Source organism: Melospiza melodia, chromosome 19 (assembly GCF_035770615.1).
Source record: "Melospiza melodia melodia isolate bMelMel2 chromosome 19, bMelMel2.pri, whole genome shotgun sequence".
Classification (NCBI taxonomy): Eukaryota; Metazoa; Chordata; class Aves; order Passeriformes; family Passerellidae; genus Melospiza; species Melospiza melodia.
Window position 1 is genome coordinate 1,007,522 of NC_086212.1, and position 15,323 is coordinate 1,022,844.

The 15,323-nt window shown below is 51.5% G+C and overlaps 1 protein-coding gene across 2 annotated transcripts in view; it reads right to left on the minus strand.

Annotated features, from left to right (window-relative positions):
- Positions 1-8,465, minus strand: part of NCOA6 (nuclear receptor coactivator 6) — a 43,512-nt gene extending 35,047 nt beyond the window's left edge. Inside the window, exons 1-2 of one of the 2 annotated variants that reach the window (XM_063172092.1) lie at positions 8,447-8,465; positions 1,895-1,997 (exon numbers count right to left, since the gene is read on the minus strand). The gene's annotated coding sequence lies outside the window, so the exon portion shown is untranslated. Of the gene's footprint in view, positions 1-1,894; positions 1,998-3,668; positions 3,810-8,446 lie in introns of those variants that run through there. The other variant, XM_063172091.1, reaches the window with a different exon arrangement.
- Positions 8,466-15,323: the final 6,858 nt, after the last annotated feature.

Below are 15,323 nucleotides of genomic sequence, written 5' to 3' on the forward strand. Positions count from 1 at the left end.
CCAAAAAGAGCAGGGTGTGCAAAGGGTGCATGCAGGGCACAGCCTGGGCTGCTGCAGCCAGGAGCTCCCAGGCACACTCAGCTCATGGATAAAACAACTGCCCCACCACTAACATGTGCAAAAGAGGCTCCTCAGAGGGAGAATTCCCACAGCATAGAGGATGCTCCAGTTGAGGCCTGGGCTGCTGGACAGCTGGGTCACACACACACCTGGGGAGCCCCAAGGCACTTTATTGTGCCCTGTGCTGTCCCCAGCAGCCTGCACAACAAACACAGCCAGGTTTGGAAAATCCCATCCAGAGCCCAGGACAGATGGGATTAGAGCAAAATCTGAAACAGCCAGTTGTCACTAACCAGGGAGCAGCTGAACATGGGAAAGCTGGCAGGCTCTGGAGTGCCTGCAAGTGCTGGGCTCTGGAGGGAAAAAAACAACACAAAGGAAAAAAACCCAAATGGTACCTTGGTATTTTTGTCCCAAGGTTCACTCAACTGATCCAAACTTATGTCAATTAGTCTCTTAAAGAAAACTTGAAATCTCTTGTCCTGCTTTCCCTTATCTACTGCACTACACAGAGCACTTTGACACAGTCAAACCAAGGCTTTGTCTGGCCACCTGTTCCAGGTTTTCTGCCACAGCCTATTGATTGCCAAGCTTTTTAATGCATTCAAAATAAACACTTTCACAACTGATGTCACATCAGAACCTGCACTCTTGCAAAACAAATAAAAAGCACTAAAACCATGCTCTACATCTCAACAAGTACTCTTCCAAATTACACAAAAGATTGGGAGGGATGAGAGCAGAAGGAGGGATGGATTGATGCCCTTCACTAGCAGATGGCACAAACTGGCACTAAGCAGGGTCCTCATCTTCACACTGACCATTATTTAAAGCTGCAACATGGAAGGGAAAGACATGATGGTACAGCCAAACCCCTTGGGGAAACCAGAATTGAGAGTGAGGAGGAAAAGTCTGGGATAGCAGCAGCAATGTAATTTCTAAAGGATTCATGTTGCATTTGCTGTCACTGAAAAATGTTTTTCAAGTGACTTAATAGAAAAAATATCAGGAATAAAGGATGTCTTGGAAAATACACTTTAATGTTTTCTGATTCCTTTGTTTTAGGTGCCAGTGATAAAAATATGTCGAGATTTTCACAATGGGACAGAGGAGGTTCAGCATTGCCAGAACAGTCCTGAGAGGATGGCTTTCATTAAACCTGCAACATGCACTGGCACACAGGCTGTGTTTAAAGTACAACACCCATAAACCCCTGAAACCCTGATCACAGCCCTGTCTCTCCTGGAGATTTGGTAACAGTGCATTATCCTCCTACAGCTGTGTCCTTTATTGCCCAGCACAGCACCTGCCCATCTTAGAGCTTGTTAAACCTGAGCAATGAATAAAGCCAGACACCCATATCCATTCTATGATACAAAGATTAAAATAATATGGCTTTGGGGAAAAAAAAAAACCAAACAAAAACCCACAAAACAAAAAACCCAACAAAACTTTTAAACAAATTCTAGGCAAGTGTATATAACAATATAACACAAGGAGAATAAATAAGGCTAAGAAACATGGTTATAATATGAAAGAATACCTAAAAATAAACATGCACTAGAATTTCCTCTAAAACAACTTAGCCAGGGTTCCAGTAATTTTGAACTTCAAACATTGGTGTTAGATGAATGACACAACTAAAGCATGTCAACTGTTCTCCTTGGAAGGAGCAGCCACAGACCTGGTGGCAAATCCCCCTAACCCTGTATGGCCAAGTGGAAGTCAGCTCTGGAGCCAGCCCAACTCTGCAAACACAGCAGTGAGGAGAGGCAGGGGGAGAATTTATAAAAACAACAGATATTCAGATGCATCATGTGTTTATTTTACCTACCAAAACAAATTTCACAACTTCAGCGTTGTGGGGTGTGCAACAGGACTTCAGGTAATTCCAGACTGGCAAACATGGTTAAACAGAAAGTCCCAAATATGGAATCCTGAAAGAAAACCATCACATTTCATCAAACAGTGATGTGAAATAACAGAAATACTGAACACAGTGGTGAACAGCTCCATTTTTAATATGCAGTTTTGCACCAAGTCAAATGCTCCCCTCAGCAATGTAAAAAGCACATATTACTGTATTCAGATTTGAACAGCAAAGCCTGAGGAGCTTGAAAAATCAACCTTTCATTACAGGCAGAAAATGGAATATTTCCTTTAGCTGGAAATGGCATTCTATTCTTCTAAACAGGGCAAGTTTTGTCTAGAATAATGTATTTATTTAAGTCTTAGGAGAAGCTCATCTTGATCAAACTAATCTTCAGAACAGAGGAACCAGCACAGCCAGGGTGTCCCTGTGCCCATCCTGAGCAGGTGCCTGAACCAGCTCGGGCTCAGCTCATTCCAGCAGCTCATTGCAAGCCCACAGACCACCTCAGACAGACTCTGCTGCTGCAGGTGGCCAGCATGGAGAGGTGAGTCCATTCCTAACCCTGCTCCTGGGCAAACCAAGCTGCACTGCAGCTCCTGGCACCATAAACACACAGCCGTAAAGCCAAATGGCTTTGGGACAACAAAACACCGCCCCTCCAATCAATGCTTTAGAGGCACAGCCCAGGGTGCTTCTCAAGGAGATTTTCTGCTTGTGTGCTTGCCTGCTCATCACTGGGGAAGGGGACTGCCCAAAAACAAACACGGGAAGCAGAAAATGGAAAAACACTCCGAAAGAGAAAGCAGAGATTTGTTGCCTTCTACCTAGACAACAAAGCAAAATTGCTTTAAAAGCCTTATTGTGCCGTAGCCTGTGCACTTTGCACCAACCCAGCACCTCAGAGAGAAGGAAAGAAGTTTTACATTAAATCACATCACAGAGGCTTTGCAGCACTTTTAATGGTCATCTAACACTGTTCAACCCCTCCTATCTCGTATTTCTAAGTAATTGTAACTCAAGAGGTGTAGCACCAAGTTGAATGCCTGATGGATAAAGCACAAGCAGTGATCTGTCTCCAGCCACGTGCACCTGCCTAAACACCATGACCAGACACCAAGCTGAGGAGCAAAATCAGAATTTGAAATAGGAAATTTTAGTATTGTTGTATAAGCCAAAACTAAAAAAGGTTTTCACATTCTACAGCAGATACTGCACTAGTTCTACTTTTTCACCCTTTTCATAAAAGGATGTTCCACAGCCTAAACAAACTGGCTGGTTACCTCCAAAGCCAGGCCAAGGCTTCACAGGAAAGGCTGGGCCATGGAAAAGCTGGTTTTAGGGAAGTCTCCAAGGTGCAGCAGCCAGTCTCCCTGTGCCTTAGCCCAGCAGGGTGAGGGTGATTTTGGCTAAAGCATGGGGAAGTGGAGGGAAGAAAAAAATCTTCTGAACTCCTTGGTGCAAGGAACCAAAGGGGTTTTATTCCTCCAGTTCTCCCTTCTGAGTGTCCCTCACCACGGCACCCAACTGCTCCAAAGAAGGACTGGGACAGACAGGCTGCCCTAGCAGGATCCAGTGAGAAACTGAGGATGGTCAGCATGGGATGGGAAGGAGAAAAAATAACTGCTGCTGTCTCCATTGCCATTGTGCACACGGGATTAAATTTGGTTAAGGAAAATAAGTAATCAGCATTGGTTCATTAACTCCAACTTTCACTACAGTCAGTTATGTGACAGACCTGGACACTGCAGACCCCAAGGAATCACAGAAAGAGCCTTGTGAAGTGTTCCAGCCACAGAAGAGTTTTATTCGAGTTTATGCTTTCCCAAACATGAAGAAAACAAACCAAGCACGTCTCCAGCAAGGCAGGCTTCGTTCACTCACTGCCACAGAACTGCCCACTGCTCCGCTGCACTCCACAGCCCTCAAACTGCAACACTGAAACCCAAATGTTCCTGACAAAGAGAAAATTACAGCTTGTTATGTCACACATAGCTCTTGGCAGTGCTATCCTGATGTAGTCTGACAGCAGGTTTAATGAAACATCAGTTGGTTAAAGGTTCAAGAAGTTTGCTGAAAGCCCCCAGCCCAAGCCAAGGTGCCATGGACACGCCTCAGCTGAGCCATTTGGTTTTATTCCAACAGAATTTGACTGCTGAGGTGCTCAGGACTGCTCTAAAAAGCAGAATGATAACTTTATACTAAACGGCTAAGTTAGCCATGTAGAAATTACCCCTTTCAGCAGCTGAGATACAAACCAAGGCAGCTGCCAGGCACAAGGGAAATGGGAATCAGCAATTTTCTTGGGAGCTGCAGTCCACCCAGCACAATATTTGGTCAATCAATTCCCATCAGCTGGGTTACTGATTTCCCATGGTAAGGATACTTTCATTTGGAAAAAGCACACTGTGAACACTGACAGAGCTTTGCAGTACATAACTTTCCACAAGAATCCACCAACACAATCAGCAAACAAAATGAGATGCTATTTAAAATCAGGAGCATCTTGACTGCATTTGATCTTGCCTTCAAAAGTTATGAAAAATGCCTTTTTAAGTAGCAATCTGTGCTCTGTGCTACAACAAGCTTTTTATTTAAACCAGAATTTAACCACCACCAGACCTTTCTGGGCCCACACACCCCACAGGAGCTCCCTTATCACCAAATTCTCACAGGGTTTCCTAAACACCAACATAACCAGCCCAGAAATCCATGCGATCATCAGCACTGAAATAAGGTTTGACTGAAAACTGCACCTTCTGCAGTATTATTCCTTCTTACATCTAATAAACATCCAGGAAACCTCAGAGAAGCTTTTAAAACTCTGAAATTATGTAAATGATGAAAAAAGAAGGGAAGCTAAAACAAACAGCTTAAAAGTAAATATCTGATAGGAGACACTCAATATCAAGGAGACTCTTTTCCCTGACCAAAAAACTAATCTTCATGTAACAGAAGTAGGTACACCTTTGGTTAAAATCAAGATTATTCTGAGAGTTTCCTGACTGTATAAAAACTTGCACCTTATTTTGCACTGCTCTGGGCTTTTAGAAAAATTGAATTTTAAGTGTTATTTATTGTCACTACTGCCATTAAGAACCATGCAAACAGCTTAGGACCTTCTGGTAAAATGTGGATGCAACAGAATTGGGGAGCAATGCATTCTTGTAGGGATGAGAAGAGCTCTCCCAAAAAACCCTTCAAAGAAACATTTTGCCATGCATGGCAAGGGGTAGGAACAAGGCAGTGTTCAAGGTCTCCCCCAACCCAAACCATTCTGGGATTCTGTAAATGCAGACCAGAGGCTTAACTCAGTCTCTGTGAGCACCACACAGAAACCACAATGAAAAACACAGTGTTACACCAGCTCTGTGGTTCTGGCAGGTTTAATTTTCAAAACAATAAAATGATAAAATTCAAATGATTTGCATAAGATTTGGAGAATTCAATAGCATGCATCTTTTGGTGGGATAACTAGATCCCTCTCATCCAGACCTAAACCTTCAGGTCCCATATATGCAACGGAGCATAAGCAACTTCCTGTTCCCAAACTATTGGTTTACATAAGTTAATTTAGACAAGGTACCATTCATCTCCTGTAATTTTCTATTTTTCATACCAATCAAATCCAAAACTGTGTAGGGCTGTGTTTCAGAGCACTCACTGCAGCTGGTCTCAGGTCTGAGGAGATGATGGCCCTCATGAGCTGTGGAGTCCCACAGGTGTCTCCATCCCTCACCCCAGCCCCAAACCAACAGCACTGTCACACACTGGCTGCCTTTCTTTTTCCCCAAATACATAAAGAAGAGTTATTCACTGAGTTACAGCCTCAGGGCTCTCACATATACATGACCAATTCAGTACTTATTCCTGGTTTTGATTACTACAACAGCAATTTTTAATGTGCCATCAGCAGGTGGGATGCTGTTCCACTGGATGGAAAATGATGGAAAATGATTTCTCAATTGACTGAGAAAAATCCCCAGCTCCTGGACCTCTGGAAAACTTCCACTACCAGCCTGCATAACCCAAAGCTTAGATTGACTTTAAACTCTAGCAGCATCACTCTAATTAGCCAGGGCACAGAACAATCTAAGTTATCTTCATCCTCATGAGCTAAAGCTCCAGCTCTCCATGCAGGAACACACTGACTCCGTGGCTGAAACATTCCGTTATCTGCAGTTAATGGGGGGCTCTGGAGGGGACAGCAGAGTCTGCAACAGTGACAAGACAAAACACAAAATATCCACGGCTCCAGTAAAGCAAAGGTGACTTGCTTGTCTGGCTGGTGGAAATGGAGAGACTCGCCTGGAGATGGAAAAAAACACCTCACCTGATGAAGCATTTTCCCTTCTGCCTCAGCTTGGCATCATCTGGGGTTATTTCTCCTTCCACTGCTGGCCCTCACCTGTTCCCAGCCCTCCACTCTCTCATTCCTTCTGCTCCAGCAGTGCATGAAGAAAAAAGCTCATGCTTGAAGGCAGTTTTTGCAGCACCGAGGGTCAAGTCCTGCTGCTCAGTGCCCTACACACCAGCAGGCCTCCTCACACCATCCCTGCACCACAGCTGTGCATTTCTCAACAGAGAGCATAGGATTTTGAAAGACATCCTCATCACGCCTTCTGCCCTTCAGAGGTTCTCCAGTGACCTATAAAATTTCACCATTCTCAATGCAAACTGTTACAGCCACATCAACTCCTCAGCAGCAAAGCCTTTGCCACTGCAAATCTTATAAAATTTAGTGAGTCTGTGTAATTGGGTTGCAACTCCAGCTTCCATCCAAAAGCAATTGCTGTTGTACTAGAAAATCAAAATAAACTGCCAATTTAAGGTTTAGTTGCCATGTTGAAACATTCAACATCTCCCACCAAGGCAGGAACCTTTGTCATGCTCAGGCAGCACAGAGAATGGCATTACAGCTCTTCAGCAGAATTCACCTCCACAACCTGTATTTTCAAATACTTAAGCCACTGAAAAATGGAAACACCAACACTTCCAGATGCACAAGGACCTGGAATTCTTTGGCTTCTCTACTCACAGTAGTTTCTTATGTTAGAGAAGCATCTACTTTTTTACTAGAAAGATGTAAAATTACTCCATCACCTGGAAGCCTGTTGTAAACAACCCCTTCCTCCAAGTCCTACAGAAGGACAGCCCTTCCAAAGAGAGTGGCTGGAGAGTGCTGCTGGGAGATTCCCAGCCCAAATCCAACGCCTAACAGAAGACCCTTCCTTGGGCTCAGAACACTAACAAACGTCATTTCTCAACTGCAGCCCCCCGTGTTGTTATCCTTCCTCTCCCAGCAGAGCCCGGACACAGTGTTACCGTAGCACATTTCCTCCCGAGCCGGGGCAGTTTCCGAGGAAGGCTCAGGGCTCGGTGGATACTTAGAATCCCAGGCAAGCACCCGGAGCCGGGCTGCGGGCACCCCCAGGCCTGTGTGAACACAGCCCTGAAACCTTTGTTTCTCACTGCACAAGAGATGTAGAAAAGCTGGGACCATTTGCCAGAACTTGAAAAGAGCCGCCAAACCCAAACGTTGTGGTCATTACGCTTGGTTACCTTTATGGGAAATGCCAGGTTTGTTCTTTGTGGTTGTTTTCACATACAGGAAATACTGAAAGGTGCCTCAGCTAAAGATCCAGTCAGAACAACACACAATAACTGCAAAACCAACAAGAGGCACGGTCTTTCTTCTAGGAGAGGTTTTACTGCAATAAAACCTCTGAGAAAGGTTTCCCTACAGTTCCCGGAGAGGCGAATGACCAAAATGCGTCTATGGGGAGGCTGAGGGGTTATGCAGAGACAAAGCTCATGGAGCTCCAACCTGCTGCCAGGATGCAGAGCCACAGGAGAGCTCTGTCCTTCCATTCCCCAAAGCAGCGGCAAGGAATCAGAGCCCTGAGCTTGCTGAGATGGCTTTAAGTAGCTGAAATTTAGAGAAACGCTGCAATCACAGGGAGGAAACGAGCGAAGAGCCTTTTTGCGACTGGTTCAAGAGCCACCGAGGACTCGAACAAAAGCGAAACGTCAACGCGCCCGGCTGACACGGCACAAAGCCGTCACCGCCCGCATGAGGTCAGGGCTGAGGGACCGGCTCGCACAGCGGCCGGACCGCGGCAGCTCCCGCGGCTGACAGCGCTGCCGGCCCCGCCGCGCTCCCTCCCGGCCCCTCCGGCCCCAGCGCGGCCTGGGAGCGCGGCCGGGGCGGCTGCGGGCCGGGCAGGGTCGGCTCCGCGCCGGGCGCTGGGGGCCGCAGGCCGCGGGCGGGCTCAGCCGCCGCACGCTGACAGGCGCCTGCCGGGAGCCCCGGCACCGCCGGCACCGCCGAAACGCCCCCGGCCCGGCCGCTCCGCCGCCGGCGGCGCGGGCCCGGCACCGCTCCGCGCCCCGCCAGGCCCCGCCGCCCCTTCCCCCGCGCCGCGGGCTCGGCCTGCGCCCCGCCCGGGCCGGCCCCGGTCCCTCCGCTCCCGCCGCCGCCGCCGCGTCCCGACCCCCGCCCCGCCCTCCCCTCACCTGGACCCGCCGCCGCCGCCGGGGGCGCGCGCGGGGCCGCGGGGGCGCGCGGGGCGGGGGTCGCGCGCGGCCCGGGATCCAGCGCCGCTCCGCCGCCTGCGCCGCGCACGTGACCCGCGCGCGCCTGCGCCCCAGCGCGCGGGGGCGGGGGGGGCACCGAGACCCCCGGGCGGGCCCCGGGACTGTGAGGGGACAGCGAGGGGACCGGGACCGGGACACAGCGGGGACAGCGAGGGGACAGCACCGGAACCGGGACCGGGACACAGAGGGGACAGCGAGGGGACCGGGACCGGGACACAGCGGGGACAGCGAGGGGACAGCACCGGAACCGGGACCGGGACACAGCGGGGACAGCGAGGGGACCGCACCGGGACCGGGACTGGGACACAGAGGGGACAGCGAGGGGACCGGGACCGGGACACAGCGGGGACAGCGAGGGGACAGCACCGGAACCGGGACCGGGACACAGCGGGGACAGCGAGGGGACAGCGGGGACAGAGAGGGGACCGCACCGGGACCGGGACTGGGACACAGAGGGGACAGCGAGGGGACCGGGACCGGGACCGGGACACAGCGGGGACAGCGAGGGGACCGCACCGGGACCGGGACTGGGACACAGAGGGGACAGCGAGGGGACCGGGACCGGGACACAGCGGGGACAGCGAGGGGACAGCACCGGAACCGGGACACAGCGGGGACAGCGAGGGGACAGCGGGGACAGAGAGGGGACAGCACCGGGACCGGAACCGGGACACAGAGGGGACAGCGAGGGGACAGCGGGGACAGAGAGGGGACAGCACCGGGACCGGAACCGGGAGACAGCGGGGACAGCGAGGAGACCGGGACCGGGACCGGGACAGCGGGAACCGGGACACAGCGGGGATAGCGAGGAGACCGGGACCGGGACCGGAATCGGGACAGCGGGAACCGGCACCGGGACAGAGCGGGGACAGCGAGGGGACAGCACCGGGACAGAGCGGGGAAAGAGCGGGAACCGGGACCGGAACCGGGACACAGCGGGGACAGAGCGTGAACCGGCACCGGGACAGAGCGGGGACAGAGCGGGAACCGGGACACAGCGGGGACAGCGAGGGGACAGCGGGGACCGAGAGGGGACAGCACCGGGACCGGAACCGGGAGACAGCGGGGACAGGGAGGAGACCGGGACCGGCACCGGGACAGAGCGGGGACAGAGCAGGAACCGGGACACAGCGGCGACAGCGAGGGAACAGCAGCGGGACACAGCGGGGACAGCGAGGGGACGGAGGGGAGACAGCACCGGGGCGGGCACCGGGGCCAGCGGGGACACAGCGGCACCCGCCCCGCCGCGCTCCCCGGCACGGCAGGGCTGAGGGAGCCGCGGTGGCCGCTGCCTCTGGGAGCGCGGACAAACTGTCTGCTGGGTGAGGCTGCTGAAAAAATTATAACTGCGGCCTTTATAGGAAATTTCCAGGAAATTAACTTTTTAATACGGGTGAATTTTAATTCAGAACATTTCATCCGAAGGTCTCTGACTCTTTGGACATCACTAAATTATATTTCATTTTACCAGTGGGGAGGTGGGGAAGAAGCCAGGGAGGGACCTGGTATGGACTCAGCAAAGGCCACAGTGCTGAATTTTAATAAAAAATACATTAATGTGATTAACGAACAGGCCCATGGGCCCAAAATCCCCAAGGGGCAATGCTAGATCCCTAAAATCCCTGAATCCCCTCAGCACAGAGGGGTTCCACAGCTGAAGGGACCCTCACCCTTTGGCTTGTCTTCTTACATCCTTTATGAATATGAGAAATGATCAATACAAAACTTCTGCAATATCTTGATTCCTGCCCATTGTGGCTGTGGCAGAAAGCTCTTGCCTGGCACTGGGGAAGAAATGACACACATGACAAATTCCTATTTCAGGATGGGAAAACAATCAAAAGTCCTTTATGGGAAAAATAAAGACTTTGTTCCTACAGAAGCACATGTGATTCAGTAGCTAGAGCAGGTTCAGTGGCCTGAGGAGGGGTTTCAGGAGAGTTTGTGCAGCTGGAGCCAGCCCTCACGGCCACCCTTGGCTTCCTGTGCAATACTGCTGGTAAAACAACATGAAAAAGGGAATTTTTGTATTTTAATTTTTTGTTTTGTAAAACCTTTTAAGTACAACAAACCCACGTCTCATTGGGCATTATTGCTTGCAACATAGAGAAAAAACACTTTTTATGAATTCACATATAACTGCATTCCACCAAGCCCACCAAAGCAAGAATTAATGTCGTGGTGAGCACAGGACTGACGTGGAGCCTCTGCAGGTGCGCCAGAGCTGCGGGCACAGTGCCCCTCCCTGGCTGTGCATGGGTGAGGAATCCCTCACTGCTCTGCTCCTGCCTTTCTGTGCCTTCCACAGCCCCTGGGGAGCAATTCCAGCCCCTCTGCAGTGTGCTGGGACAGGGGCAAGGCCCCTGAGGGATGCCAGGTGTGAGAGATGGGCATCAGCCCCAGAGAGGAACATTCATTCATCTGATCATCCCTGGAGTTTCCATTTGCCTTCGTGGGGATATTCCCAGGCCTTGCCTAGCTCTGCTCCTGGGTGCTGGGACTGGCTGGAAACACAGGGAAACTGAGTGGAAATTTCTTTAGTACCAAGAATTAACCTTTCTTTCCCAAGTGACTTCATGTTTTCCTTGTTTCATGAGACTCTTCTTAAACCAGCTGCACTGAACTTCCTTATCCATTCTCATCTTCCCCAAAAATCAGCCTCAACAGAGAGACATCAGAGCACTGCTTCCAAAAAACTTCCAGAACTTTCCACTCCTGTTGCTGTTCTTGTGCCAGATTGTCCCTCAGATTCTTGGCATGGTTGGTTTTATCTGTATTATGCACATTAGTACCAGGCACGTCTCAAAATCCCTCAGCAAACAAGAGCAAGCCAAATGCTTTTTCCAAAACTTGGAAGCACAATACTGAGGGGTCCCACCAAGATCTTCTCAAGCCCTCCAAGTGCTCTGACTTTCTGCTCGGGGATGGATTGAGGGATCCCACAGGGACAGCTCCCCTGTGCCTAATCACAAAGGGAGTTTGCAGACAAGCCCTCTCACATCACCTCACTCTCAGAGCACGCTGCTTCCCTGGTGCTTCTGCTCACTGCTGGGAAAGAGCAGAACTGCTTCAGTCTCCACATAATTAAAGTTAACCCCAAATCTCTTAGAATAGCCTTGTCACAAGGGTAAGGAAGCAAAAGGAAAGGGGAGCTGAAGGGACACCAGGGTGACAGGGCACAACTAAAGACCTTTTTGAGGCATCTCTGCTGGACACTGGCAGTTGAAGGACCCCCAGGTGGCCTTGGCACCTGTTGGCAGAGGGACAAAGGGACAATGGGATGTGGAGGGGCAAGAGGGAAGAAACACAGGGCAGCTCCAGATGTGCCACATCACATCCCTGTGTGCTGCAGGCTGAGCTCACTACACAGCCTTGGTGTTCCTGGGTCTGCCCAGGCCCTGCACAGCACAAACAACACAGGAGCAGCTGTGCCCCATCCCTGGCAGTGCCCAAGGCCAGGCTGGACAGGGCCTGGAGCAGCCTGGGATAGTGGAAGGTGTCCCTGCCCAGGGGCTGGAACTGGATAGTCTCTAAGGTCCCCTCCAATCCAAACTATTCTGTAATTTTTTTGTGATTCTGTTTGTGGAACTCATCCAGGAGCAGACCCTCAGTTTGCTTGGGATGCTGAAGCTTTGCTATAAAACAATGACACAGAATGAGACCAGAGCTCCTGCAGGGAAGGAGGGCTCCCTGCAGCAGAGACAGGTGTTTAACTGCCTCATTGTCCACAACAGAACACAAAGGCATTTCATATCATGACAATCAAAATTGTAGGTTTATTCACACTCATTTTCATGTGGCAGTGTTTCCAAATGACAGGTATTACACAGAAAAATTACTTGAACAAGATAATTTCCCCTCTAACACTGGTACAATGCTCACTTGGAGAGAAGGAAGGAGATGTGTTGCACTGCAGTCACTCTCACTTTGGATCTGGCATTTTGTTAAACTGTGAGTGAGGTGAGAAAGAGAGGTGAGGAGCTGGGCACAGGTGGGGCAGGGCTGCAGAGGAGTTCATCTCTCCCCCCGTGCTCCGAGGACATGGAAAGGTGGCACCTGCTGGCTGGGGACTCCTGCCTGGGCCAGGAGCTCTCCTGCTGGGTGAAGGTGGTGGCTGCCCAGGAGCTGTTGTAACACAGGATGCTCCCCACAGGCAGCCAGGGCCAGCCTACCAGGACAATCTGCACCTCAGAGTGCTGGGACACTGCTGAGCCCTCCGAGGGCAGCCCGTGTCAGGGCCTTGCTGCTCCTCCTCCACCTGCCCTCCACACAAGTGGGCTTCATTTCAGGTGCCTGCCCCTCTGAAACCAGCTCTGCCTGGCACAGCTTTCCTTTCTGTGAAAAATGCCAATTTTATGATTGGCTTTTTGCAAATATTAAAGTGAATATTTTATGTGTTGCGTTAGAAAGTAATGCTGTGTTAATTCTCTTAAGTAATGTGTTAAATGTAGTTTTAGGTTATAAAAAATTTTAAAATAGAAACGATGCTATGTAGGATACTTTTTTTAAAGAAAAGACTTGCAGTGAGATAGCAGCCACAGGACACCTAAATCTTTCAGAGAAAAATAATTTATTGCTCCCTTATCAGAAGAAATGAACTTCTTCCTGCCTTGAAGGTGCTGTTAGGATTCAGAGGAAGAAGCTGACACTGCCCAGACAGAATCCTGTGTTTGAATGGAATTTATGCATCATGTATGAGGTGTATGAATATGCAACAGGCTGTTGCTTTTTAGGGTTAATCCTCTGTTAATGGGTGCCCTTTTTCGGGCTCGTGCTGTCCAGAAAAGGTACCCAGATGTCTGTAACCCTTTGTCTCTATTGTCTCATATTGTCCTAATTCAAATTGTCCAAATTATTATTACTCTCATTGTATTACTATTTTTATAACCATTTTATTACTACTAAACTTTTAAAATTTTAAAAACAAGTGATTGGCGTTTTCCACACTTTCCCTGCCTGGGGGCCACTTTCCATCACTTAGCCATGGAAGAGCTTTCCAAAGCCACTGGAAACTCCTGGGGGCTACAGGAGCTCTTCCTGCTCCGTCTGATTCTTTGCAAAACTTCACCAGCCCGTGCGTGGTTTGGGTGTTGATAGAAGCGATGCAGGTTTGCTCGCAGGGTGTTTGCCGAGCCTGACTCCCCTGTGTGCCCGGGGCAGCGGAGGGGGCTCTGAGGTGATCAGACTCTGGGCAGAGTCTCCAGCGGGTACCCAGGAGGTGACCCAGCTGGATCGCACTCGGTGGCACTTCTAGACGTGCTGCCCCAGCTGAGGGACCCCTCAGGTGACACTGCAGAGCTGCGGGACGGCGCTCATCGCTCCTGGGACGGGCACCCGGCGCTGCTGGCCCAGCGGCGGCTGCTCCGTGCCCGCCCTGCCCCGGCCGTGCCCCGGGCTCGGGCAGGACGCGCTGCCGGAGCTGCTGCAGGGCGGGCAGAGCAGCGGTGCCCAGGGCTGCCCTCAGCCCTGCCCGGGGGTGCCTCGGCCTGTGCCCGGCCACGGCAGCACGGACTGGGCACTGTGGGTGCCCCGGGCAGCCCAGCATCCCTTCCAGCATCCCTTCCAGCATCCCTTCCAGCATCCCATACCAGCATCCCTTCCAGCATCCCATCCCAGCATCCCTTCCAGCATCCCTTCCAGCATCCCATCCCAGCATCCCTTCCAGCATCCCTGCCCAGCATCCCTTCCAGCATCCCTTCCAGCATCCCTGCCCAGCATCCCTTCCAGCATCCCAGCCCAGCATCCCTTCCAGCATCCCAGCCCAGCATCCCTTCCAGCATCCCTTCCAGCATCCCAGCCCAGCATCCCTTCCAGCATCCCAGCCCAGCATCCCTTCCAGCATCCCTTCCAGCATCCCTTCCAGCATCCCTGCCCAGCATCCCTTCCAGCATCCCTTCCAGCATCCCTGCCCAGCATCCCTTCCAGCATCCCAGCCCAGCATCCCTTCCAGCATCCCTTCCAGCATCCCTTCCAGCATCCCTGCCCAGCATCCTTTCCAGCATCCCAGCCCAGCATCCCTTCCAGCATCCCTTCCAGCATCCCTTCCAGCATCCCAGCCCAGCATCCCAGCCCAGCATCCCTTCCAGCATCCCAGCCCAGCATCCCTTCCAGCATCCCTTCCAGCATCCCAGCCCAGCATCCCTGCCCATCATCCCAGCCCAGCATCCCTTCCAGCATCCCAGCCCAGCATCCCAGCCCAGCATCCCAACCCATCATCCCAGCCCATCATCCCTGCCCATCATCCAAGCCCAGCATCCCAGCCCAGCATCCCAGCCCAGCATCCCTGCCCCGCCCAGAGCAGGATTGGCTCTGGCTCTGCTCCGTGCCTGGGCACACGCGGGACACTGAGGGAACAGGAGGGCACAGCCCAAAGGCCAGAGCATCCTCATCCTCATCCTCATCCTCATTCTCATTCTCATCCTCATTCTCATTCTCATTCTCATTCTCATTCTCATTCTCATTCTCATTCTCATTCTCATTCTCATCCTCACCCTCACCCTCACCCTCACCCTCACCCTCACCCTCACCTGCTGCAGGAGGGCAGGGCTGGCTCCTGCTCTCCCCTCAGGCTGTGCCCAGGTGAGCAGCAGTGCCCAAGGCCAGAGGGCAGTTTGTCACCTGTGCTCAAGAGGGAAAAACAAGAATAAACTGCTGCAGCTCCATGGCAGAGCCTGGCTCCAGCTCATCCTCGTGTGAAAGCAGCACACACTGACGGGGAGCACTGCAAACCTGGGCAGAAACAAGCCGGCCACATTCCAGATCATCATTTGTCACGTTTAGTAAAGGCATCTTTTAA